Here is a 27,320-nt window from a genome sequence, read left to right on the forward strand (position 1 = left end):
GAACGGGAGAGGACATAGTGCAGGGCTACCTCCTGCACATATTCCTCTTGTATTATTACAGCTTTTAACCTGAGATGTTAGCTAAGAATTGATGTAACGGTGTTATTTGCTAATCTATCAGAAACAACAAAAAATATTTTAACTTAGAATAGATGTAATTGTATGTGATAAATGAGTGTGTGCAATTAGAGCCAAAACCCTTGGGGAATAATTATCTATTAGTGGCACCTGGAAAGGAATTGTAAACAGCTGCGGAATTTTGAATACAATTACAAAGAAATATCCTAACTCGAAGTTACATATGGAGAAGTGAGAAAGCACAGAATGATAAACAGGCTTAGTGGAAGAGTTTGTTGTCTTTAAAAAAATATATATATAAAATAAAACAAAACAATGCTGTTATGGTGCGGTAAGAGTAGAAATAATGATTTTATTCTGCTGACCTGTAGAACCTTCTAAGGTGAATTTCCATGGCTCTGGTGTTTATAATGGAGCTGTGCCCATTTACAAGCTTGATATCAGAGGTATGCAAAAATATTTATTGGAGATAAACGTGGGTTAAAAGAATATTGTTTTAATAATTTTTTTTTTTAGTATGCATCTCATTTGCTAGTATTTTACTAAACTCCTCAAACATAGTAGATCTCCCAAAATACATGGCTTGTCGAAACTTAAAAATTATTATTCTGTTTGTTTTAATTCCTTTTGCAGTTTATACACGGACAACATAATTTGCTCTCCCTATCACTAATCAAAGAAAAGTTCCTCTCTAGATTTTGGTAACAATTTTGAGACAATAATATCAGATTCCAAGAATGATCTATAAAATTGATTTACAGCAATTATTTAATTCAGCAAAAGAGAGGAGTTTTGGATGAACTTGTCCACTGACACAAATGGTAGGATTTCTGAAAAATAGCAGTGAGATTTCTGAAAAATAGTAGTGAGATGTATGTATCAATGCCTTTGAGGGACTGCTTACAAACTTATTTATCCATACTTTACTTAAAAAATAGCCTATTTTCAAAACCCCTAATCATGTTCAGTATCTGTTGCTGCCACTTGCAAACCCGTGGGTTTTGAATACCTTCCCTTTCCTCCTGCCAAGCAGGTTTGTTGTACACCCAGGTGTAGAGCAGCAACCACATGCAACCACAGAGAGGAATTTGGCTTGTTCCTTTGCATTGTGCTTCTCACAATCTGACCTCACCTGCTGCATTGCAGAAATGGTGGTTATAGCTTCAGAAATGTGCTTGGTAACAAGAGGAGCCCTGTCACGGGGGATGAGATTACGATGTTACACAGTATTCTTGCTTTCCAGGTGCTGGCAAAAGGGACTTTGTGGCCTCACTGCACACGCAAGCCGTGCAACTTGAAATATACTGTGATGACGCTGAGGGAATGTTTTATTGTGTCCAAGTTTCTTGACTGTGTTTTGCATTGGAGGAGCTGCTTAATGTAAATAATCTTGTAATTATTTACTTTCTCCAACCTCCCCCTTTTATGCAAAAATTAGTCTTGAGCTATCATATTGTATTTTAAAATTATATTATACCGCAATAAACTGATCTGCTGATGCACTCTGTCACAACTATATTGATTAAATACAATTTTGCCCACGTATAACAAAAATATTTGGTCTTCTAATTATAAGATTGCATATACTTTTTCAAAATATAGATCACATATTTTGCATAGACTTAAATGGAAGCATTTGTGATAATGGGAAATAATCTATACATGCCAGAGAAGCAGCTAACATTACAATTATTTGGGTGAGAAGCATTTTCTAAACCATAGTGTTGTAACATATCACAGACAATACAAAATGTTGGAATTGTTAATCATCTTCACGAAGTGCTAATAACTAACAATTCTCCTGAAATTTAATATGGATAAAATGTGAAACAAATATACAACTAAAGGTGCAGCATCTGAAACTTGCTGCATTTTGATGCATAGCTGCATAATGAATAACTGATTTTAAGAATAGAATGGAAAAAAAGATGACTGACTCCATTAGTTCAATAAACAACATCATGAGAAAAATTCTGCTAAGTGTAAGCACTATTTTCACAAATTAGCTCTGTTTTTTTCTTTAAAGCTGGCCACCAAGATGGGTGATTCAATAACTATTTTTCATCTGTCCTGTTAGTCTTTATCATAGTATGGAAACATAAATTCTTGAATATTTTGAAAGTCAACAATAACAACTGCTCAGGCCATATACCCATTCTGCATAAATTTCTGCAGAGATGTTTCAGTTATTCAGTTATATAAGTTTACTTATGAAAAGTAAGTATTCCTTGCCAACTTTATCCAGACATAAGAATTTTCAGTTTTCACATCATAGGCAAGACAACCTCAGTAAAGAAACAGGAATTCAACTACTTTATTGCAGGTAAGTCATAAAATCACATGAAGTATATTTGTTCTTCATAGTCTCTTCCTCAAGGACAAAGATAATGTTTTTTCTGTCTTAAAGTAGCTCCATCAGTTTATTGCATTTGTAGATTTTTGTCCATAAGTTTGACCTATGATGGCTAAGTGGCCAAATGTCTACTGTTTCAAGCAGCTTCACTCAGTGATTCCTCTTTGATAAAGTGCTTATGCACATGCTTCTGAAACAAGTATTTTTGCTTTTTGTTTCTCAAGAGAGTTTACTATTAAAGGAAGCCAAGGATAAAGATGTTGAGAAAGAAAATAGAAATGTTTATTATAAAATGTGTGTTTGTTTCTAAAAAGTTATACATTCAGAAAACTTGTTGCCTAAACTGAGATATTACATATTTGGTATTAAACCTGAATGTGCCACATGAAGTACATTTATTTTTTATTTGGATTTACTTCTCATGCAGGATACATGCATGGAAAAAAAAAGCAGGGTTTTTTTTTTTTAACTCTTAAATCTTAAGCTCACAGAAAATGATAAAATGAGAGAGAAATTACATATTCTTTTCTGAATCTTGGATTGAGTCTCAAGTATGTAGTTCAGCTGTCTCCAGAGAAAACTTTGTTTTCATGTGACTTGATGCAACACTGTCTAAAGCAAAGTGCACAAATATTTTGGAAAAATACTTTTGCTGTCTGCTGAGCAAGATATACAGTCTCTTACTAGAGCTGCTGATTTTCCTGAACTGAATGGAGTGAATTGAACAATCTGCAAATAATCACTGATTTAACAGTATTTGTGATTTTTTTTTTTTTTTTTAATACTATCACACACAAAAAAGCTATATGGAGAAAATCACCATCTAGGACGACCCTCACTTAGAAAAGAGATGCATGGGATAATCTGTGCACTTAGAGCATTTTGACAAAATATATTGTGTGAGATTTAGATGAGCCAGATTATCAAGATAGCTCAAAAGATAAGGAAAACTATTGGTTCAATACAGAAAACACAAGGAAGTATTTTAGAATTTTGCTTAACAGGAAATGAGACATGATTATAAACAGTCATTTTTACCTTTAAAAATTATGATTAATGGGAATTCAATTTGACAAAACATAGATTTAAAATTAAATTATTGTATATTATTGTATATTATTCAGTATTAGATTATCATATTCAGTGAGCAGCACAGGAAAAATTGTGGAAGAAAATTCTAATTGCAGAGGGTGTAACTTTGTTCACCTGCAAGGATTTCTTATTCTGTTTTCTGACATTGGTCTCATTCTTCTTAGTGCTGAGAAGTTAAATGTTTGTGCATCCTTAGAGTTAATGGTAAAGGTGTGGTTTTTTTCCTCTGACTTGCAGCCAGGTCTTGGACTTCAAGGTTCATGAGATTTTTCTGTTTGTGAATGGCACGCTAGTGGCACATTAGGGAGCAGCTGCAGAAGCAAGGGTAGACATAATATACCCTTGTAACTGAGGCATGGCTGAGAAAGCAGTTGAACCAGTAAATCCTGCTGAATCTAAGCACAGAAGAGTGATTCTATCCAATTTCCCCTTTTACTATTTTATCCTTTGAATTATATGTGAGAGGAAAGTCTGTCACAGGCTACTGGTGTGTTGCAATGAACTTGGGACTTGAGAGTGAAGTGGAATATAAAACAAACACAGGAATAGTGCTAAGGGTTGAACCTTGAATACAGCTGAGGATAGTAACCACCCAGACCAATGGTTTACTCTAATGGGCTATTCTTTTAAAAGCTCCAGAGAATAGTGATGTGGTGAAACCAATCACTACCTGAAATGTCTAAATATTTTATTCATTTAATGAAACCAACTCTCTGTGCAACCGTCTTACAAAAGAGCAAAAACTTTTAGGTACTTTGTGAAATGTACTTTACATGAAATATTTAATCTAAAGGGGTCAAAAAGGATGACATGTAAAGGTTTTTTTTTTTCTTTTTTTCCCAAGCATAGAAAATATACCCTGCTTTACCTAAATAGACACTATTTTCTCTTAAATGGGAGATCCTTGAACTGTACACTGTTCCACTATCAAGAGTTTTGTCCTGTATGTGTACACAGCCTCTTAAAGCTTAGAGTGTGAAGGTGTACTTAGGAGAAGAGAAATCTGCCAAGTCTTCTTGGAGCCAGTCTCTCCCACACATACAAACATTAAGGCCTTCTCTAGAACAACAAAACAGGTGAGTGATGTATGACAACAGGGACCATATGTCCAAAAGCTCAGTTCTTATATCAGTCTTCACAGTCAAGTCTTTGCATCATAAGCATGTAGGATGGTGGTCTGAGGTAAAAGACCAATTAGTTGATCTCATTTGAGCTCCAAGATGAAGGGCACCAAGTACATGCTGGTATACAGGTACATGAAGCAGCTGAGACAAACTGACAAGGACCCTTTAATATAACCTTGTCTCAGGTCAAGCAAAAGAGAGTGATGAGAACTGCACGTACCTAGGGCTCATACCTTCCATCAAAAGCAAAAAAGGCTCTGTGCTCATATTCTTGCAGTGTTGACATAGCTGTAGAAGGAATGTGATGTGGACAGAATTTCATAGAATTAGCACTAACTTTCATAATTGGAAATATTGTCCCTTTGACTGTATTTCATTATTACATCTGCACTCTTTAATAAGCCTTTGCTCTTCTTCAGCTATAATCATGTGCTGCAGACCTTCCCAATAAGATATTTAATAATAATATCCGGCAGTGACACAATCTGATTTCTCTTAATATCCTACTCAATAAGAAGTTGCTAGAAACACAAGTTAAAGTGATTAATAGCACACTATCCATAGAGGTTTCAGCTTTTCATAGCCGTTTTGTAATTGCAAAGCCCATAATACCAAGTTTTGCAGTATGATTGTAAGCGTCACAGCAGTCACTTCATGACCTTTTTGAAGCCTTTCATCCTTTGAGAAATGACTGATTGCATGATTAATAGGCACTTTTCTTAAAAAATAATAATAATTTAAAAAAGTTCACTTACAGGCACACTCTTTGAGAATCTCACAATTCAATAAGATAGAGCTGCTCCTCTGCTAAAATAAAATATATGAGTAAATTAAAAATAGGATTTAACCTAACCTAAATCCTATTTATGATCAAGAATGTATTCTGTATCTGCTTATAAATTCAGGGGAAAAAAAAAAGACAAAATAACTTTGTACAATGTCAGTTTGGGATTATTCTTTGGTTTAAACAAATGTGTGAGAGTCGCTTAAAATGGAACTGAAATCCAAGGCCATACAGAACATAGCTCTTTTTAACTTTGAAACTCTGTCTAGAAAAACCAGCTGACTAGAAACTTTGGAAAAAGATTTTTATGCTTTGAGCAAAACTTCAAAATATATTCAAAATTCTTCACAATGAAAAAAATCTTGAACTCTTCCTAAAGGTTTAACAAATTATCCACACTTGTAGAGTTGTATTTATGTTCTTTTTCATTCTGAACCATATTCCTTGTTTCACAGGGACAGGTGAGTTTTAATACAGTCCCAGAGCACAAAACAATCATAAAGAACCCATTATCAGAAAGAAAGAAATTTCTAAGATGAAAAAAAAAATCAACATACACTTTTGGTAGTATTTTTTACTACTTGAAGTTCTTGGTGGTCCAGATAGCTCTATATACACCCACATCTATATATTACCACCACCATATCACTCTTATAAATGGATCACTATAAAAATATAATTTTTACAAATGGACAAAAACTAATCTGAAACATGTTTTTAATTTTAGAATTCTTTAGAAAGTCATGATTATAAACCAAATACAATTCCCCCCTATTTTCTAGTATATGCACATAAGCTGGTATAGTCAAAAAGTGCACCATTTTTCTTAATTAATTTCAATTGCTAGATAATTTGGCTAAAAATTATTTCTATAGTTTCAGATGTATTTCCACAATTTCACATTTTCAAAAGCTACAGAAGAGTGCTTGACAACTCTTCAGTAATGATGAACTGTTCAGAGGAGCAGTTTTACCACAGTTTAGTCTATCAGTAATGAGAAGGACCTGACTCTTCCCTTGAGGATTTTGCTTTGTTTTTGAAATACCAGGATCATTATAGTTGGATTGAAATTGGCATATGGGAAGTATTAACAGAAAACTTTTCTTAAAATTATAACTAAAACTTTTATATGCAGTACTAAAATTTATTGCTGGATCTCAATCTGCTTAAAAATTGTTTCCTCTTCTTTGACACCTCTCCTTTTGTGCACATCAGAAATGCTGTACCTTTACCTTCTCTTCCATTTTTAGACAGGCAGTATAATATGAATGCAATACTCAGATATTGCACAATGACTGGTTTCCTAGGGCTACCTCAGACAGATAGCAAATGTAATATAAATTTAAGACCATTTTACATCCTTGACAATCCCTAAAGAAACATACCTGACAACCATGCCCACCTTATATGTGTGCCAGTATTTTTTTTCAAAAAGGCAGCCAAGTTTGAATTTAATTTAAGGTGGATTGTGTTTTAATTTTTTATACAATCCACATAAGTCATAAAAGTCAGTTTTATCATTCTTCTGCTCTAAGCCTACTCTAGATGTTCTACCAGCTTTACAAAAAAATCTAAGGGCATTATCTCTTTCTTCCTCATTAAAAGGCATCACCTTTATATTCTGTTGTTACCAACTCTCGTGTAATTTTGTAACTCCTAATACTAGCAAACTATATGTATTATGTGATTAGGATGTATGTAGGGTGTCTAAGAGAGAAGGTAGGAGGCAGACCAGTAGGGCCCTATACATGGTTTCTGACCTTTCACTTCATGTCACTTTTGCAGTCTTATACTGTGTAAACCCCTGTACTTCCATCTCCCACATTATTCATGTGGGATGCAGTACGAGGCTACTTTGTAATAAATTATATTACAGATTCCAGAAATGTTTCATGTATATTATATGTGTAATATAATAGAATTCATTCAAAATTCATCAGAATGTCCTCTATGAATGTTATATACATATTATCTATGAGTGCACTCTGAAGCTGGTTGTCAGTTCACATATTGCCAAGGTTAGAAGTGACTTGAAAATGCTATGAAACTGTTGTTTTTAGTTGCCTACATGAAGTGGATTCATGTAGCAGCCCAGCCTATGTTTGAAGGCAGATCATAGATCATATTGAGCACAACTGGCACTAATTGGCAGACTTGGCAGTTTGATCAGAAAGGCTAAAACCTAAATGGGCAAAGGGATTGACCTCCTTTTCTAAGTTAACACTGAAACACTCTGCTGAGCTAGTGCGGCAAAATCTGTTGACCCTATCCCTTTTCTGTGGAGGGTTTTCTCCTCTGGGGCTGTCAATCCAGCCTTTTTCAGTAGCACTAAAACTACTAATAAAACGGTGCAGAAATACATAGCAGAAGACTTTAAATGCCCACATATCTAGAAATATCCAGAAGGCCAGATTCTAAGTTTATACATCTGAAATGTATATGCTAGACCAGTACAAATTGGTGGTATATCAGGTCTGTTGTAAATCTGCAGTGGATCTTTCGACAGAGCTTGTCCTGTGAATTATATTTGGGAAGCCATGGGTGGAGAAGAGAGATCTTTTTAAAAATAAATAAATATATATAAAAATAAATAAAAAGAATACAATGATTTTTGCATTTTTGTGGGAGAACATCAGGGAGCTCACTAAAATCCGGAAAATAATGAGTCAATGTCTTGGTTTTGCTTAGCTTTTACTATGCTTTTTAAAAATCTCCTCAGGTAGGAAATACTGAGGAATAATAGTTTATTATTCCACCTTACCAAGAAAAATACAGTTTCTCTCTCACAAAGGCCCTGTATCTGCAGCAGCTTTTCCTAGCTATGTCACAGACTTATCTCAGTAGAAAACTTCCAAATATGTGTGCATTATATCATAGTATCTTAGTAACTAGGTTTGTATCTTAGTAACTAGGTTTGGGGCTGATATATATTTGCTGTTTGGTTTGTAGATTCAGTTATGCTTGAGAATTTCCAGATCACAGCTTTCCTAGTCCGATATCTTATATTTATTCAATGGCTTTGTAGCACCTCGGCTGAAAAGATGTAAATACATTTGTATTTGTAAGTACTGTAATACTTCATCTGTTCTTCTTTACCCTCTACAGGCATTATTAGCCCAGCAATTGCTGTGCTTGGCTGTTTGGGAAACCACCCTGGGAAGGCAAACATTGCAGATGAGTGACAGGCCTTTATCACCTTCTCCACCTCCTACCATCCAGCTGGCTACTTAAGGGACTTCAGAGTTTCTGCTTCAATGGATGGCAAATACCTTTGCTGCTCTTGCTCCTTCCTTGCAGAAGAAATAGAGGTGATATTTGAAAGTGTGGTTTTAATATATTTACTACCTTAATATGTAAGAAATGTATGGGGTTTTTTTTCACTTACAAATGTAAAGAGAAGAAAACAAATTCTAAATATCTTTACTTTGTAGAAGAAAACCCCTAAATCTAAGAAAATATCCTATGCAATGTGGAGAAATTCAGACTACTTCCTTATTGGTTCTGTAAAGAAGATCAGAAAAAAAAATCAGAAGAGAACAAGATGGCTGCAGAAACCATGCATGGTTTATAGGGCAGTTTGCTGTTACAGCCTGTACCAGCTGTGGTACACATTCACTTTTAAAGTTCATTGATTATTCATTTAATTTTATTCAGGAAACTCTTTTCTTCTAGAAATGCAAGTGAGAGCAATATTAGTTAATGATTTACTATTTTACTTATTCAGATTTATACACAAACTCTACAAATTTTGTGGGCCTTTATTTGGGACTGCAGATTATGTTATTTCTTACTCTCATTTACATAGTGTTTACTGCTAATGACTTGTAGAGCAGAAAAACAAACTGCCTTACCAGGTAGGGACATGGTCCAGTAATTTAATGTCAAACAGTATAATATGAATGCTTTGGGGGGCTAAAATAATTACATATTTTTAGGCAAAAGTATAGGATTTTCTGTACTAATGCTCCCTGTTCATATGTTACACTTCTCGTATAATTCTTTAAGAGTCACTGAATATTTAAGTCCCAGTAAACTTTGGATCATTGGCTTCAAAAACACAAGTAGTTTTACTCTAATATTGCCTGTTATAATAAACATAATTTCTCTATATTTGTTCACACATCCTATACTAGTATACTTGAAATACATATAGAAAATCTCCTGTGACCAAGCTACCATTGCTACAAGGGCTGTGCTTACAAGCATAATGCAAAACGCAGAGTGAATAAAGCCAGACTGAGAGATATTAATACAACCTTTTCTTTTTTTCCAAACTCTCATGAGACATGAACTTGGAGCATATTGACCACAATTTCAAGAAGCTCGGTCCATGCATATGAGATATACAACACTAGAACTGTTGTCTCATCTGTGAAGATGGAGTTGGGGATTTTTATTTGCCTCGAGGCTTCTACTGGCCTTTTGCAACATTTTCTTTTTATTGATGTCCTTAGTCAAAAGGAAAAGCATATTGAAAAGATTTATTTCATTAACATTGGCTCCTTTATTTATAGTTCCTAATTCATATACATAATCTGTCATCTTTTTTTTTTTTTTTCTGAATTTCTGTGGCTCTGGCTAGCCATAAAAACCTTTCTCACAGATTCTGATACGTTCACTCTAAGCTTGTCTAAGTCACCAAATCTATGATTATTTTTTTTAATGTTCTTAGCTAGTTTATCTGAACATCTAAACATCTTCGAATCTGGGCTGAAAACAATAAAGGAAAGAAGGAAGAAAAGAGCAGACTGTAAGATGGAGAAAAATAAAAAGGTCCTTTATGTATTTGCATGTATTATTTTATATATTTAATAAGTAAAATCACAGTTATCTTTGGCTGCATTTTGGTAGTAACAAAGAAGTCTTCCACTTCTCCTTTTAGCTGTCCTTGTTTTGTTTCTTTATAACTTTCAGAGGCTGTTTGTTCTGAGCCATACTCTTTCTTCCAGTTTTTCTTCTGAAATGGTGTCTTCAGAAGCATTTTATCATTTATTTATGTGGTAAAAAATTCCAATATTCAAGCCAATACACATTACTCTAGTATGCGAGATGTATCTGAATATGATGTAGTGTTAATAATTATATTAATAAGAGGAAATGAACAAATATATCATTTATTGGCAAAGGTGCTATAGCTTAAGGAAGGTTCTGACAAGAAGAGACTGAAGAAGATAAGTATATTTAAGAGAACTCTGTTGGTTGATGGGGAATGCTATAAATAAACTAAAACTATGTGATGCAAGTTTCATACAAACCAGCCTAAAATCCCCTGAGCTTAAGTAGTATGTTTAAAGTCTGTGCTGTTCTTTTGCTAATATTAGTATTAGCTGAAGCTAGCTTAAACAACCTACCTAAGTATGTCTGTGAGAATACCACACTATCACTTCTGAAAGTAGTAGTAATGTCCTGTGGTATCCTAAGGATACAAATGAAGGAAAATTTGCAAAAAATAGTAATAGCTTCATTAAAACTTTTGATGTGCTGATTAATGTAACTGCTGATCCAGTGCTAAAATACTGGTAAAGCTGATAATATATGATAATGATTAATATATTAATAAATTAATCATTAATTAATCATAATATATTGAAAATTGGTTTAGTGTACCAAGTACAGTACTGTTTATAAGTAATTTGCCTGAAGAAACCTGAAAGCTCTTCCTTTTTTTTCCTTGAAGCTCTTGCATTTATCTATTTTTCTGTTTGCCTGCTTATCAAAAGAGGTTATTATAAAATTAAAAGAGCATGCTTGGGCATGCTATAAAGTTCTTTGGATGATATTGATTCTTTGAGTGATATTATCGAATTAATTAATCAAAGAAGGTAAAAGTATCAAAGTATGGCAAAAGAAGTAATACTAAAGACTCTGTTGACCTTAATCTGTGGATGACTCTCTGTATTCTTTCTACCAAGACAAGCAAGCTATCATTTAGTTTTGAATGTTCAAGGAAGAGACGTACTTTTAGACAGTGATAAACAGACCTTGAGACTCATAAATTCATGACACAGTTATCTAAATTTTCCAATATATATATCTATAGTTCTACTATATATATAGCTTATATGTATAACCTTGTAATTTATCTGTTGTTTGTTGGTGCCAATACTGTTCCTTTTCTTAATTTTCTTAATTTCTTAATTCCATGTGCTTTTCCTGTTCTTAAGCATGATCTTTATGTAGAGAAGTATGGAATTCATTAAAAACAGTGAAACAAAGAGACATTATCAGTTCTCTGGACAGCTGTATCTTCCAGGCAACTTCAAACCTAACAGTCTGCAGGCTTTTGCTATGGGAAACATAGTGAAATAAGCCACCGGATTGCAATTCTTCTACCTGCTAATTCCACTAATAGAAATAAACACATACATGTACTTTCTTAAAGCATGTTACTGTAATATGTCACAATGATATTTGTTAAAAGAACTGGACAGCAACTATTACACGTTCTCAGTACACCTGGGGAACTGTGAGTCTTTACTGGTAAGGTTTTATGGTGTGGTGTGTTCTATGCATATAGATGTTTTTTCATATAATTTTAATCAAGGTTATACTGCGGTTCTCTCCAATTCTTTATGTATCTATTTTGAGGAACTACCAAGATAATCAAGCATTGCATCTCATCTTTTCTGTTTTCATTGAAATTTCTTACTGAATTTGATCTTTTGCATTCCTAATATAATCATGTTGGTCACTAATAACTTTACCATTTTTCAAAACTGTCACCACATAGAGAGGTTAATTATCTGTGGTGAAAATGAAAAGATATGAAAAGAACAAGGTTGCCAACAAAACTGAATCTAAAAAACACTGACAAGCCAGCTTTTTTTAAGCTTCAGAGCTTCACGATGTAATTCCTATGATATTTTCATATTAATAGGTCTACATTAGGTAGCAATTTAAATTTTAATCCAACAAAGTCTTTAGGATGTACATACTAGATGCTGATTAATGTGTAAGTCCAGGTAATTCAGGTGACTGTAAACCAGGCATACTTGCTAGATTCAAGGGCAGGTGAAGGTAAATTTTATTTTCACCTTGCCTGACTTTGTCTTCAAACAATATTGAAAGAGGTTAAATGTCACCTGAAAAGGATTCTGGGCAGAGGTTTCTCAATAACTCATACATTTATTATACTGCAGGATCTAAGCAGCATCATAAATGCAGTCCTCAGAACCATCTGCTCTTATTAAGAACATCTGAAGTTGCTTTCATTTTTCAAAAAGAATTAGAAAATGACTTTACAAGTTGAACATACTAAAATGGTACTCGCTTATGAAAGCTGCAGGATCTGAAGCAGTGTGGTGCTTGTTACTCACTGCATCTGTAACCTGCCAGGTTCTCATCTAGTCCTCCCAAATATACATGTACTTTCCCCAGTCTAGCAAACACTTTTCTTTGCACTTGGGAGTAGTACTAATGCTACATGAACACAGGAAGGGAAGGTATAATTTTAGCTGATTAAGTTAGTACTTATCACTCACAGAAACTATATTTTCTATTGCCAATCTATTTATTATGGAATTCTATTACCATAATTTAAAAAAAACTTAATCAGTTGAGTTTTTGTTCCTTTTCTCCAGCTGGAATGCTGTTTCAGGCTTTACATTTTGCAATGTTTAGCAAACTTCCTCTAATTAACTGTGAAATAAAAAAAATTTGTAGTTAATTTATAGCTACTAACTGACATGGCCTTTCATTTACTTAATTATTTTTCTTCTCTCTGATGTATTTCTATTCTCTTCCTCTCTCTGTGTTCACTTGTAATTTCACCCTGATGTTGTTGTGATAGGCTGATGAGTTATACACTTCTCCTGTACTCATGAAAGGCTGGATCTCCATTTTATTGTGATCCTAGTAGATCATCCCTCTCCTCATTCCAATTTCCACCAATGTACACTGGGTTTTGTTTGTTTGTTTGTTTTCCTGATTAATATTGGTATATATCGTGTTTTTAACCTTCTAGTCCTAAAGGTCATCCAGTTCCTTCTGTATGATATCCTATTCTTTTCTGTATTACCAATACCTTCAAAGAAGACATGTTATAACACAACTGTTCTTTATGTTAGGCTCTCCAGTGACAATACTAAATAAGATCACTTTCTGAACTGATCCTCCAAAAGGAGGATCTTTACTAACAATCTTCCTTCAACCTTACATTTTCCCTAAAAGGAATAAAAATTATTTTATTATTATAAGCTCATCTCTAAGAATTTGGAATTTCTCCTCTGAATATATAAGAAACTAATTGAATGATTAGGTCAGACAATAGACAAGAAAGATCCCATCTCTGGAGCTAGAATTAAAATTATTTTCAGTCATGGTGGGTGGAATTTTGGTCCAAAGTCCTCACTTTATTATAATTAATATAAGTTTTAACATTGTAAGCAGGGGAACAATTTTACTGTTATTCTTACTTTCTTTAGGGTCAGAAATGAGTTTTTCATATTATATTTGGACAAGAAGCTCAGTTGTTTTAGGTGCTATATATTTGGAAGCTCAGAAAAGAGGGGTAGGATGTAGGACATTGGCAATATCATGCATCTGCACCTTTTAAAAAAGTTTTAAGCTGACTGACTCAAAGTTTAGGCCAGAAGGCATCATTACATCATCTAGGCTGTTAAACTGTATATACAATTTGTTACATTTCAGATAACCTACACTGAACTTGATAATCTTCATTTGATTAGGGATCATTGACTAATATATATCTTCCAGAAAGCATATGCTCTTCACTCAAAGACACCAGAAGACAGAGAATTTATCAGAATCTTTGACTTACTTTGTTGTTTGTTACCAAGGTTAATAATTTCACTGTTAAAAAAGATTGTACCTTACTTCTAATTTGAATTTTTCTGACTTCAGCCCCCAGGCATTGCTTCTTGTTATGCCTTTCTGTGCTAGATTAAAGAGCCCTTTAATACCTATGTTTTCTTCCTATGAAGGTCAGAAACTCACTTATTGTCTTTATGCTGCAGCCATAGTGAACTGCATGTCTACCAAAATTAGATCAAAACACTGCTGTACAAAACCATTTTTTCCCAGAAAAGATTTGGTTTGCAAAAGACTTCTGAAATTCCTGTAATACCATCATATGCATTTTTAAAAGTTGCATACTGACTTGTAAAAAGAATATGATGAAAATGCCTTACTCCAATTTTCCTTTTTTTCCCAACAGTTTGCTAGCTTGACTCCTCATTCTGCTACAGCACTGTGGTCTTTTAAGGCGTTCTAATGGAATTCCATACGTTTTCTTTACAAAGAGAGCAATGGATTGGCTTCAAAACTTGGTTTGTAAAGTGAGTACTGCATATTATTAAAGTCTCTTGAGCTAGTAACATTAGTACCTGCATATAGCGCATATAAATAAAGGATCAAAGGAGGAAGGCACAGGCTCATTCAGTAGGTACTGACATATGAATAAAGGTGCTAACATAAGAATAAACTGCTGAAGCTTTGTATCGCGAATTCTGAGTACACCCAGTTTCAAAGTCAGGATATTAAGTTGTATTACAACAGCATCTTTGGTATATTCCTATATAGGACAGATGCATTGGTTTGAAACAAAAACCTTCTGAATCATCAACCAGTATTTCAACCCAGTACTTGTAATGTTTCTACAATGATTTTCATCCAATATTTACCATTTTATGTGATTTTTGTTATATAACATCAGAAGTCAAAGTATCAAAATAAACACACAAGACTTGTAAAGCATGAAGAAAGAAAAGAAAAAAAAAAGATTTTGTCTCAGAAAATCTTGCTTAGCTCAAATTTTTCTGTATAGCTGCGATACTGTGTTTCAATTCCCAGTATTGAGACTCCATGTATATTAGCTCAGGGCATGGGTTTATTCCCCATTTTTATTCCCCAGGGCATGGGCTGCCAATTCCCCATTCATGATATTTTACAGTTTGGCTTCTCTCAGAGTATGCTATCAGCTGGACAGAGTATGCTCTGAGCTTCATAAATTTTGGTTCACGCTTTGTCTTAGCATCTACACAGAGCTTCATTGAACTATCTGACTTGGTCAAGTTGAGGCTGAACTGAAACCATGAGCTTCCTTAAGGTAGTAGAGACATAACTAAGATGGACAGATAAGATATAAACCAGGAGAAGAAGCTGCTGGACTTTTGGAGTATGTATCAGCTAGTGGTTTTCTAGATTATTTGCCCATACCCACAACAAGTATCACTACCTCAAGTCCCAGGACTGTGGAAAAATGATGTTAAAATGAAGAATATGAAGACAGAAACTGCTTGTATGCATTAACTTTCTCAATGTGTGTCCTGACATTTTGTCACCAACTGCAGCATAGCATTTATACTTTATCAAAAGTTCTTAATATTTTTCAGGATTATGAGATTTTTCTTTCTAAAAATTTTCTGTTTATTTTATCTTCATGATTCCATTCCCTCAGAGTGATTACAGAATCATCTGCTTACATTAAGAAATATTGCTGGAAAAAATGTTGAATGCCTTAAGTGATAGTTTATCCAATAGCTGCAAGAAGGGTCATCTTGATGCTACTGTCCAGCTTTCCATGAGACTTAAACATTCTTAAGGTTTCATTAGTGGAAAGGGGATACAGCAAGTCAGCAACTGGGAACGTTAGAAATCCAGCATCATGTTCTGTATATTAGAGCTGCTGTAGTAGCCCCTTCACTCTAGCTTGTACTCCTGAGATTGAAGTAAGACTTCTCATGAATTTTTTTCCAATTCTACTCATCACAGCGCCTTCTATCACTGTCACTGCGTCATCTGCTGCCCTACTAACTGCACAGCTGGAGTTCCAATTGGAATGGGGAATTTTATTTGAATCTTTTGTGTGAGATCTGTTTTCACATCCTTAGTTTTAACACTTAAAATAAAAACAAGTGACAACAGCTTAATTTAGTAAAGAACCATTTGCTTCAGGAAAGACAAAGAAATTAAAATATTCAGAATTTATATTTCATGTTCTGATATAATATGACAAAATGTTTAATCTACTCATCAGACGTGCTAACATGCCTCATCAACATGGAGTATGGCTCATTGACCTCAAAATACTTCTCAAAACTAAGAACAATTGGCTATAGAATGCACTGTATCTGGCATCTGATGAATACAAATGTTCTACAAGAAAAGTAAATTTGGAAAGACTGTGACAACTGCTTTGGGAGATAGGTTAAATAAAGAGGCACTCAAAAATGTTTAAATAAACAGAGTACATAGAGGTACACAGGAACTCTATAATTTCCTTCCACTAAATATTTGTGAATATAGTGTGCTTATATCCACACAAACATAATATGTAGCAACAGACTTCTTCAATCAACAGTAATGTAGTGCTCATGAAAGGAATGATAAGACATTCAAATGCCACAGTACAGTTACCTTTGCACATTCTAAAACCATTGATTTTTTCTTTTCGCTCAGTAGTCAGGCACTGGTTATCTCTCCAAAGCATAAGACTTCTTTTTGATACTGGACTTCAGCATGCATGCTGCTGCTCTGTAGAGCTTTTTATTCAAAACTGTTTGCAGTTCAGTGCTGTTTGCTCTCAAAATACTGCCTCTCACTTTTAGACCCCTTTACTGCTTTGAACTTTCCTTTGCAGTTTTCATTTCCCAAATGATATTTCAACTTATCCATCACTCATTTTCAATAAAGTATTCCAGATCAACTAAAAGTAACATAAGTTTAGACCTGTATAATAAATAAATAAATAAATAAATAAATAAATAAATAAATAAATAAATAAATAAACCTGTCTCTGCAGTCACTGACTACAACATATTAAAACAAATTCTGGAGAACAGTAAATGTTATTCCACAGTACAAGAATCATAAAAAGTGATTACACTGCCGTGACAGTGCTGGTGTCTCAAGTTGGATACATTTTCTCTGAGATTATTTGAAAATGACTACAACTTCTATCCCTACCTCACAGGTATTAACTCATAGTATTCAGTTTGAGATGTAAATATAGCTGTATTTTTTCATAAGGAAAACACTATTTAAAATAATTTTCACACTATTTTCTCTCTGTCAGGAATTTTAGCATAGTTATGCTAATCCACTGCTATGAGACTTGCCCATAGCAAATGCAATTCAAATCTATATGCTCGCTCAGCACAGCTAGACTCTAAAGAATGTTTCAAACGCTGTGAGTTTTATGGGTAGATGTTTGCAATGAGCTTGCAGATCAAAAGCCTTCTGAGTAGTCTGGTTTATTTATCTTTATTTTTAACTCACCACACTAAATTTACATAGGCTGACATCACTGTTATCTTTCTATCAATATCTTGTTTCACTTTAAACCACTGAGCACTCCTCAAAAGTGGTTTTATTTTGCAGTATATGTGGTGTTGTGAATTATGTGTATTTGGTAATCCTCTGTGAATTAGAAGAATATAAAAACAAATTCTGTTCCTTTTTATTTCTAGTTGCATAATATGACTAGTGCTTATTTCTCTGTCATTTCTACTGAAAATAACAAGTTCTTATGCAGTGCAGCAACATTTAGGATGATGCCATTTTCTGATTTTGTTTAATATTCAGATGTCTGACAAATCTTTAATAGAAATGCAATGTGCTTTTTCTTATTTAAGATAGAAGAGCAAAACAATAAAATATGTCCTCAGTACACTTCTCCTGTACAAAAATCTGGGAAAATGGGACAATAAAGAAAGAATATATGGTAAGGCTCTTCTTTAGATTTTTTTTCTCTCTTCTTTATCTTCTTTTGAAAGATCTGTGAATCTGATACCTGAAGAAGAGCAGTAATGGTAAACACTGTATATTACTGCTTCTAAAATCACAAAATAATGTGAAAGTAATAAGATAATTAATATAAAAATATAAAAGAAATTCAAAAATCAAGTAGCACATTAAGAAATACTTACTTCAGTTTTCTACGAAAAATTTAATTTGGAAAATATTGGCATCTTAAATTTTACCTGACTTGGCATAATCTCTCATACATTACAATTGTGATTGAAAGAACACTTTTCAAGGTATTTTGATGAATAATGTTCAGGAAGCTCTAATCATTTTTCCTTGCCACTTTCCTCCTACAATCTGTTATGCTCACTGATTCCTTCTTTATTTAAATTGGACTGTAAACTTTTTAGAGACTGCATGTAGCAGCCGGTCCGTACAAAGCACTTCTAAGGCTCTCTCTTAATTAGAATCCCTGGTAAGACTGTGTGATCCTAATGTTTATAATACTAACTTTGCACAACACACATGTAGTTCACGGCTTTTTACAACTGGATTCTGCAAGATTATGATTGAAATGCCATTATTATAGTTAAAAGACTGAAATTAAAGAAAGATACTCGTTGGAAAAAACACACTTGTTCCAAGTGTCAGTGTCTCTCGTTCAGCCTGGAATTCTTTCTCTGTCTGAGAATTTGCATGATAAAAGCAAGTGATGAATGGACATGGGACTTAAATGTTTGGGAGAGGAGTCTGTGACAGTTCCTTTGAAGCTATAACAGTTTATAATGTAAATAAGTATTTAGGGGATTATCAACATTCATAGGTTTTACCCCAAAGGCTTTCTGTAAGGTCAAATTTTAAGCTGTTGAAATACGCATAAAGAATTGTAAAATGTATGTGTTAACATGTTCAAAGGCGTTAGAGAGTCTGCATTGCAGAATGTTTTCATTTGATTTTGATATGATTTAAACATGCGGAATTAGTTTATATAATTAATTAAAGCAATGTACCATTAGATTTCAATCTGAAATAGGCCTTGGGAATTCTTTCAGAGGAATTCTAAACATTTTTTGATGTAATGTCATTTTGGTGACAGAACAGTATAAAAGAAGAAGAAAAAAGTAGGGAAAGCATCTTTAAAATGATTTTTAAAAACAAAGAGATTATGGTTTTATTCCTCTGACGTATAAGTAAATGTTCAGCTACTGAAATAATACATATACTCCAATTGCAAATTAAAATGTTAAAATAATACTGAAATAATGTTATGCATAGTCCTTAATGATCATCAAGCCCTTCTGAAAAAAGAGACTGCTTTTTAGAAGCCTAAATATGTATTAGTTCTCTTGAAACATTACTTTTAATGTCATAAGTTGGGGCAAGTAACAAGAAGAACTATAATTTCCAGTTAAGCTATTAGTATTTTAAGAAAATGGCCTCACAAGGAAGACCAGCTCCATGAGATTTACTGACCTTTTGATTTGTTGGACATAGTAAAATATTGAAGTAAGCCTCTTGATCTTTAAGACAATTAATTATTGAGAAAAGCTAAACTTTTAAGCCAAAATGAGTGACACCTCTTTTTGTATCCATGCATGTTGTTCTAAATTTTAATTTCCTAGCAAATAAGTAGATGTATTTAAAATACTTGCCCACATGTACTGTATAGTAATTCTTCCTTTGATAACCCTTTACTGAATTTTCAGGAATGATGATGTAACCATAGCTTATATTAATCACTATAACTTCAATCAAAATTCTGCCTATTTGACAAGCAGGGAAATGGACCCTAAGTAATGATTTTCAATAAAATTATGCCCATTTATATATTACAGAGTTACTCATACAGTATGCTGAAGCTACAGAAAGCTGTCAAAAGATGCTTGTCATTTGTAGTCATCATTTGTTATTTCCCCTGGAAATCCAATTCAATTAAACCTGTCAAGAATAAATCAAATGTAACTCCTGCAAAATGAATATTCTTTTGTTTCATTCACTATGCCTTGAGGAATCTTTATCTCCCCTCTGTCTAAGTTTCAACAATTTACTTCAAAACTAGGAAACGATAAAGGACATAGAAGGAAAGGGAAATAAAAAAAGTTGTTGTCTAGTACTCCTTCTTGAGATAAGTTAGTTCAAAAACCTGAATTATTCATATGCCAATAAAGTCGCATCTAGGGAAGTGCAAAGTTGCTTATCACAAGGAGAAGAAAATAATTTGATCTGTTTACTAGCATCTATAATGCAGTTATTCAGTTAATTCTGCAAACATTTCTTTATCATATTGCTTCACAGTAAATAAAAAATAAATTGTTGGTCGGTTATATGCCAATATTCATTTAGTACTTGTCAGAAGCTCCAAGCAAGTATAAATGTATTCTGTCTTTCTTGGTTCTTCAGGAAAACATTAGCACCAAAATAATGCCGAAGTAATATGGTTCATAAGAGTTTGTGAATCAGAAGTTTAAATGTACGAGTTGTTATTTTGTTCTATTCTGTGGGATTAACAAATTAAAATGAAAACATGAAGAATGTTCGCAATTGAAAATGCCGGAATTATATTATGAAAAGAAAAATCTTTTGACACAGAATAGGAAAAAGGCATCTTTCATTATGTAAAAAAGTAACCCATCCAGGGTTCAAAATTCAAAATTATAAACTGATCTTGAACTGCTGCTTTTAAGACATACACTGCTGGTGAACACCTATTACAGAATGCCACTATATAAATATCTTTTGCATGTGCTTGTAAATCAAGAAAAAAAAGCACAGGTAAGATGTAAAATTTTCAAACAAAATGCATTTTTTCAGGTACTAAGTATATTTTTCCTATGCTGATCACAACTCTGCAAGCAACGTCTTGTTCTCAAAGAAAGAATGTAAATGTCATATATCTTACTAGGATCATTGAAAGATTTCGAAATTGCATCTAATTATTAGGATTATATATAAATGTAATATATGTAACATATGTAGTAAGTGCCAATAAAAATTAAAATATTATTTTTTGAATGTGCTTGAAGTGTTTTTAAATGGAAGTAAAACAGAGTCAAAATGTGAAAGAGAAAAAAAACCTTTCTGCTGAGTGATTAAAGGAGTCATTCTAGTTTTTATTCATCTGTAGATAATTATGCAAAAACAAATTCTGAGAAAGCAATAGAATATTTGATGGAATTTGACAGGAGGAAAATCTATGGCTTCGCTTCACTGAATGAGACCTGAACAACATTTTTTTTTGTAATTTGATTATCATAGAGATAAAATTATTTAACATGGCTGGAATTGCCAAATTATGTTGCTATAAGTGGTTATAGCATATAATAAAAACTAAAGAATTATATCTTCCCGGAGATTTATATAACTTGCTGATTTCTCCCTCCAATTTACAAAGCAAATATTCCTACTTCTGCAGGTATTGGTCTAACTTCTATAGGGAAAATAGCTTGTACTGCATGTAAACATCATTTTAGTTAGAATGTTACCAACTGTCAGAGGATCAATCCATGTAATGAAATCAAAGCTGCCATCAAACTAAGAAATGAATGGCAAAAAAATTTATTTCCAAATTTCCAGGGCATCAAGAGATACCCTGATGAATTAAAGAAAATCACCATTCTGTTTTAAAGAGGAAATGAAGACAATTAAATAATTAACTAAGGAAATTGTATATCAAAAATAAAGAAGATAATCCAAAATTAGGATTTTTAGAAAAGTAATGAGGAAACCAGAAGTCCACATACAAAACTCTACCTGAGCTAAGGTTAAAAAGGAGAAGCAGTTGAGTGTGTTAAAAATAAGAAAAATTCTAAGAGCAAACCTTATCCATTAATGGACACATTAAAGTGTTTCTGTCCTGTATTTGTGAAAATGTCAGGTGGTATATTTGAAAACCTGAAGTTTTTTCCTTTTTCCGTACTGGATTACTGTTAACACTGGTTGTGTTAAGGATTGACATTTTTAGATCAAAGAGCATACATAATTTATTACAAAATTATCTGTCCAATGAGAATGTTGCACTGGTAATATTGATTTTCTGCAAGTGTTGGAACACTGGAACAGATCTCCAGACACTGAAAGAAAGATGATGTTGTGATAATATTCAAAAGGGGTGAGTTAAATGACCCGGGTGATGTTAGGCCTGTCAGTTTGACATTGATCTCAGGCAAAGTAATGGAAGAGGCTGATAGAGCACTTGTTTAATAAAGAAGTATAGAAGGTAAATATAATTAATGTCAATCAAAACAGGCTTATGGAAAATAAATCTCATCAAACTAATTTGATACCTTTTTTCAATGACACTACAAGCTTGGCTAATAATTAAAGTGGGACTGGTGGAATATACTCATAAAGTTTTCATATTGATATCGGACCAACCATGTAATAAAAGAATGAAAAAGAAAGTTACAGAGCCAGTATTCACATTAACATAGATAGGTATTAAACTCACACGTTAAATAGATAAAAAAAAAAAACCCTCTAAATGGTAATTTTCAAAATTAACTGAATCAAAAAATATCAGGTAGCAAATAAATTCATAACAAGGCATGCAGGATGTTTATTTTGGGGCTTTTATTATTGTTTGTTACTTATGTCTTGTATGAAATCAGTACTATTCATTGAATATGCAGATAAAAAAGGTGAAATAATTGAAGAAAACCATTTACTTTTATTATACATAATGATTTTTTAATTATCTTGATTCAACTAAGAAAACGTGCTAAATACAGGCAACTATATAACCATAAACCTATGAATAAAAAATTAGGCTCTATTCGCAGCCAAATAGACTGCATGTGATTCGATGAGCTGAGATAGACTCAGAGAGCACGTTGGATGATCAGTCAATAATAGACTTTCACTGAGATGCTGTGACTCAACAAGATAATACAATCTGTGTACATGTAAATAGAAAAATTGTGATGTAAGGTGTATGGAACAACTCCATACTTTCTTAGCTTTGATTTTAGAGTGTTATGATTTTTAAGTCAGTAACATCTAATTCTGGCATTCACATGATACATGGATAAAATGAAGTAAGTTAAAAAGGAGCAGCAGGAATGGAGAAAAGGTTGGAGAACTTACCAAATAAGGTAAAAAACTTTCCCAAAAGGTGAAGATACCTTGTTTTTTAATTAAGATTTGTAACTAAGGTGACGCTTGGCAAGAAAATTTTTTTCAGTCTATCAGAAAAGTATGTAACAATAAAAATAAAAATCTGATGGCTGGTAGTGACAGCTAAATGGCAAACTTCTTCTTCCTTTTTTTTTTTTTTTTTTTTTTTAAACCTTAGCAAATTGTCTTTTGAACATGTGACCAGCACTTACAGTTGATTGAAATCCTCTGGAAATTCATAAATGGGTTCCCCCATGCTGCTCTTGTTCAAGCTGTCATAGTCCTAGGACTGAAGTCCTAGTTGAAGAAGTCTCATGTTATGCAGGAAAAACACGCTAGATGATTGAATAGCCTTTTCTGGCTAAAATCCATAGATCTATCGCTACAGTGAAAATTGATTCTTTCACTCCACTTATCACTAAAACTGAGTATAGATCTCATCTGTTTGGGAAATGTTCTCTAGCAGAATAATGTTTAGATGGTATGCATTTTTTGATTAAATACACTGTTAACATTTTAATGATAAAATCTCTAGTGAGAGCTGCTCTCTAGGTACAGCAGCTTGTAAAGAAAACAAACAAAAAAGTCAAAAAAAATGAACGTACTGTTTAAAGCTGGAATTATTGAACTTTCATTGAGATTTTAAGCAAATATAAAGTGAAAGAGGTTTTATATTAATGCCATATTTAAAATTTATACTAAATGATGAATTGCTTTAACTTTGACAAGAGATCTTGATCAGGCTGAGAAATAAATGTTGAGTAGTTTTATCAGAAAATATCCAATGACAGATTGTTGCTTGTACCAAAAATATTCTGTGTACCAGCACAGGGAAAAAAAAGTCTTTAGCAATATGAAATGGATTTTGTCTTTAGATAATATATCTAATTTCTGTAGATTATAAACTATGCCTGTTCCCATTCTGAAATGAGTAGAGGCCTATTAAACCTACAAATTAAAAGTGCACTATTTAGTATACGATTCATATCAGGTTGCCTGAAACGGTGCAAGTAACTATAGCATATAAGTAATTTGTATCACTGTGATGATGCAGCCAGACAGTGTATTTTATCTAAGTATTTGAGCAAGGTGGTCAGCAAAGGGGTAAGCAGAGATGTACAGCTGCATGTGGGAAGCCTCCAAATGACAGAAGTTACAGTCCCAAGACCAAGAGCAAAGAACAAGGCAAGTCCAAGGGGCTGCAAAATGGTAGGACACCCATGAATAAACAAGGATGAGTGTCAAAACCAAAACCAAGACAAAACACAACTGGAGCTTTTCAGATCACTCTTTAAGGGGAGACAGGGAGAAGCATCCTTCCAATTGAGGAAAGAAGATAAGCCCACTGCAGTTCTGACTGGGATCCTTTAAGATCACCATATGTGATGGTTAATAGAGTGCAAAGCACAGTGTATTTGTTAATTAACTAATTCAGTGAAGTTTTGTTCTGAAGTTTAAGCTAAAACAGCTACTCTAACTTGTCCTTGAATTGAGTACATCTCTGTCTGCTCATGGAAATGATTAAGTCACTTCCTTTATGAATTTTCTCTCACACTTACTGTCCTGGCTAAACTACAAAACCAGAATAAAAAGTCAAGGAATTTTTTTTCTACATGTTAGGGAGACATTCAAGAGAAATATTTGTTATTCTCCAGTAAAAAGAACTGTTCTATTTGGAGGGCAGGCTTACCACAATGACCATTGCCCACACCTGTCCACCACTGCTAGCTCTTAATTACAAGATATTGTGGGAAAAGGAAAATAAATTAATGTGGTCTTACGAATAGACTCACTATTTATTTGATTTTTCTAATTTCAGATTGTTATTACTTGTGATCCTCAACCTGCTTTGTATCAGCCTGCTTTGTAATCCCTGAGATTTCACCAATAGTTGGGAAGAGGTTATAGTGCAATTAACTTATTCCAGGCATGAAGAACAGATAAGAAGTAGCCAGTTAGCTTTGGCATGAAAAGGACAACAAATATGGAATTTATGAACAACCTGGATAAAAGACAGAAAATAGACAGAATCATTCTCTTTCCTTCAGATATCATTTCAAAGAAAATTAAGAAAGAAGCATTTTAACACACATGCAAAGAAATGTTGACAGATGATTCAGGCTGCTACTTAGCTGCAAAAGTCCAGGAGACAGAAAGTATGTCAGACAGCTTCTCTCTTAGACTTTTCATGTTGTCTATATTTGAGGCATCTTACTCAGAGCACACAAGGTAAGGTGAAGGCTATTCCAAAACGCCTAACTAGGGAATTTAAAGGTCTACTTCAATATGGTGAATTATGCTAGCGAGCAAACTGCCTGCAACAGTGCTGCTTGTTGCTACTGCTATAGGCACAAAAGTCTGGTAGTTACAGGTAGAATGGCAGCATATTGCTACCTATGCTGACAGTTACTTCAGAAGAAACAGCTTAGCTAGATTTAATTTGGAACGTAATGTTGAAGAAAGATAATATGTGTATAATGATATATATACATATATGTATTAAAATATCAGTGTAAGTAAAACACTGGAAGCTGAAATGATTCTTTGATAGATCTTTTATGCTATCCAGCAGGCTCAGAGTCACTGACTGTCCAAATGATTTTGGTACTTTTTTTTTCAGATTATATATAGCTACAGATAGAGAGAGGCAGAAGAGCCAGAGAGAAAAGCAGCATTTACCAAACAGCTATGTCAACAGAGAAATGAAGCATAGGATTATGAAACTACCCAGGAGATAGGCTTGTAAGTATTAAAGGACTGAAAACATGTGGCCAGATGACTCTTAGAATGCTCTGCATGAATATGTTTAATAGAAAACATGTCTATCTGAATGAAATTTGGCACAGACTCTGCTGAACTCTTTTACAATCCTAATTATACAACATCATTTTTTGTCAGCTAGGTAGACGTTTGTAGGTAGACATCAATCCTGCTGACTTTCCAAATTGTTTTAAGTATGGCAGTTGCTCTAACGTTTTTTAGTAAATATTGTATTTTCTAGACCTAATTTAAGATGATTATCATATCAGATATATGTATCTGGAGTATGCTGAAATTCACAATTGGCTATGCCAACATTGGCATTAAATGCATGCTCAGGTTGAAGACTTCCCTCCAACACAGCAGCTTGTGCATAGGTTTATTATTTTTTAAAATCTGCTGAGAAGCTATATATTCTATAGTTCTTTTGCTAAATAACCCTGCTAAATATTTTAGAAAGAGCTGAAGCTGGTTGTATTTCCAGGAGCTCTGGAGGAAAAATGGGCAGTCAGGTTTCTTTCTACTGAAGTTTATTTCTGAACCAAATTATCTATTGTCAGTCTGAGTGCTACAATAAGAATAAAAATGTTCTGTATTTTACTAGATAGTCAAAAGGATGATGTTAACTGATACCCATCAGACAAAACACCTTTTGTCCAAGTATATAATGCATATACCTTGTGCAAAATCCGAATTATCCTTCTGCGAGTAGTTAATAGAAAAAAAAAGATAGCATTTAATTTGGACGTGGCGTTTCTTTCTTCTTTCTATGACAAATTATGTTTAGATATTTGTGGTGGCAGATAAAATCTTGATGTAACTTTTGCTGACTCTTTTCATTTTTAGAATATTTCTCTCTAGAGCATGATGCAGTTAGTTTTCTCTTGAGATGCTTGCTTTCCTAAATATTAAACCTAAGGCATTTATTCACCACTGGCATCTTCAGGGCTTTTCATGAAAAATTCTGTGAAAAATGCAATGTAATTGGTGTATAATTCTTTGGCAAATATATCTCTTGAGGCTACAAATATGTAACATACATTGTATGTACAGCATGTTAAATTTAGAATGCTTCTTGGATAATATCTGCAAATGACAGAAAAGTCCCAAGTAGGTTAATTTTAAAACAAATGATATCTCAATATATACACTTTAAAAAGTATTGAACTTCAAAGAATAAAAGAGCCCAAGATCTGATCTCCACAATTCATCCAGTAGAATGAATTCTAAGAGGTCTTGTCCTAACAGTTCAAGGAATATTATTTGACAGACTACTTCACAGAACCTAAGTTTTCATATGGACACCTAAGAT

Source organism: Nothoprocta perdicaria, unplaced genomic scaffold (genome assembly GCF_003342845.1).
Source record: "Nothoprocta perdicaria isolate Ctin4 unplaced genomic scaffold, notPer1 scaffold_267, whole genome shotgun sequence".
Taxonomy (NCBI): domain Eukaryota; kingdom Metazoa; phylum Chordata; class Aves; order Tinamiformes; family Tinamidae; genus Nothoprocta; species Nothoprocta perdicaria.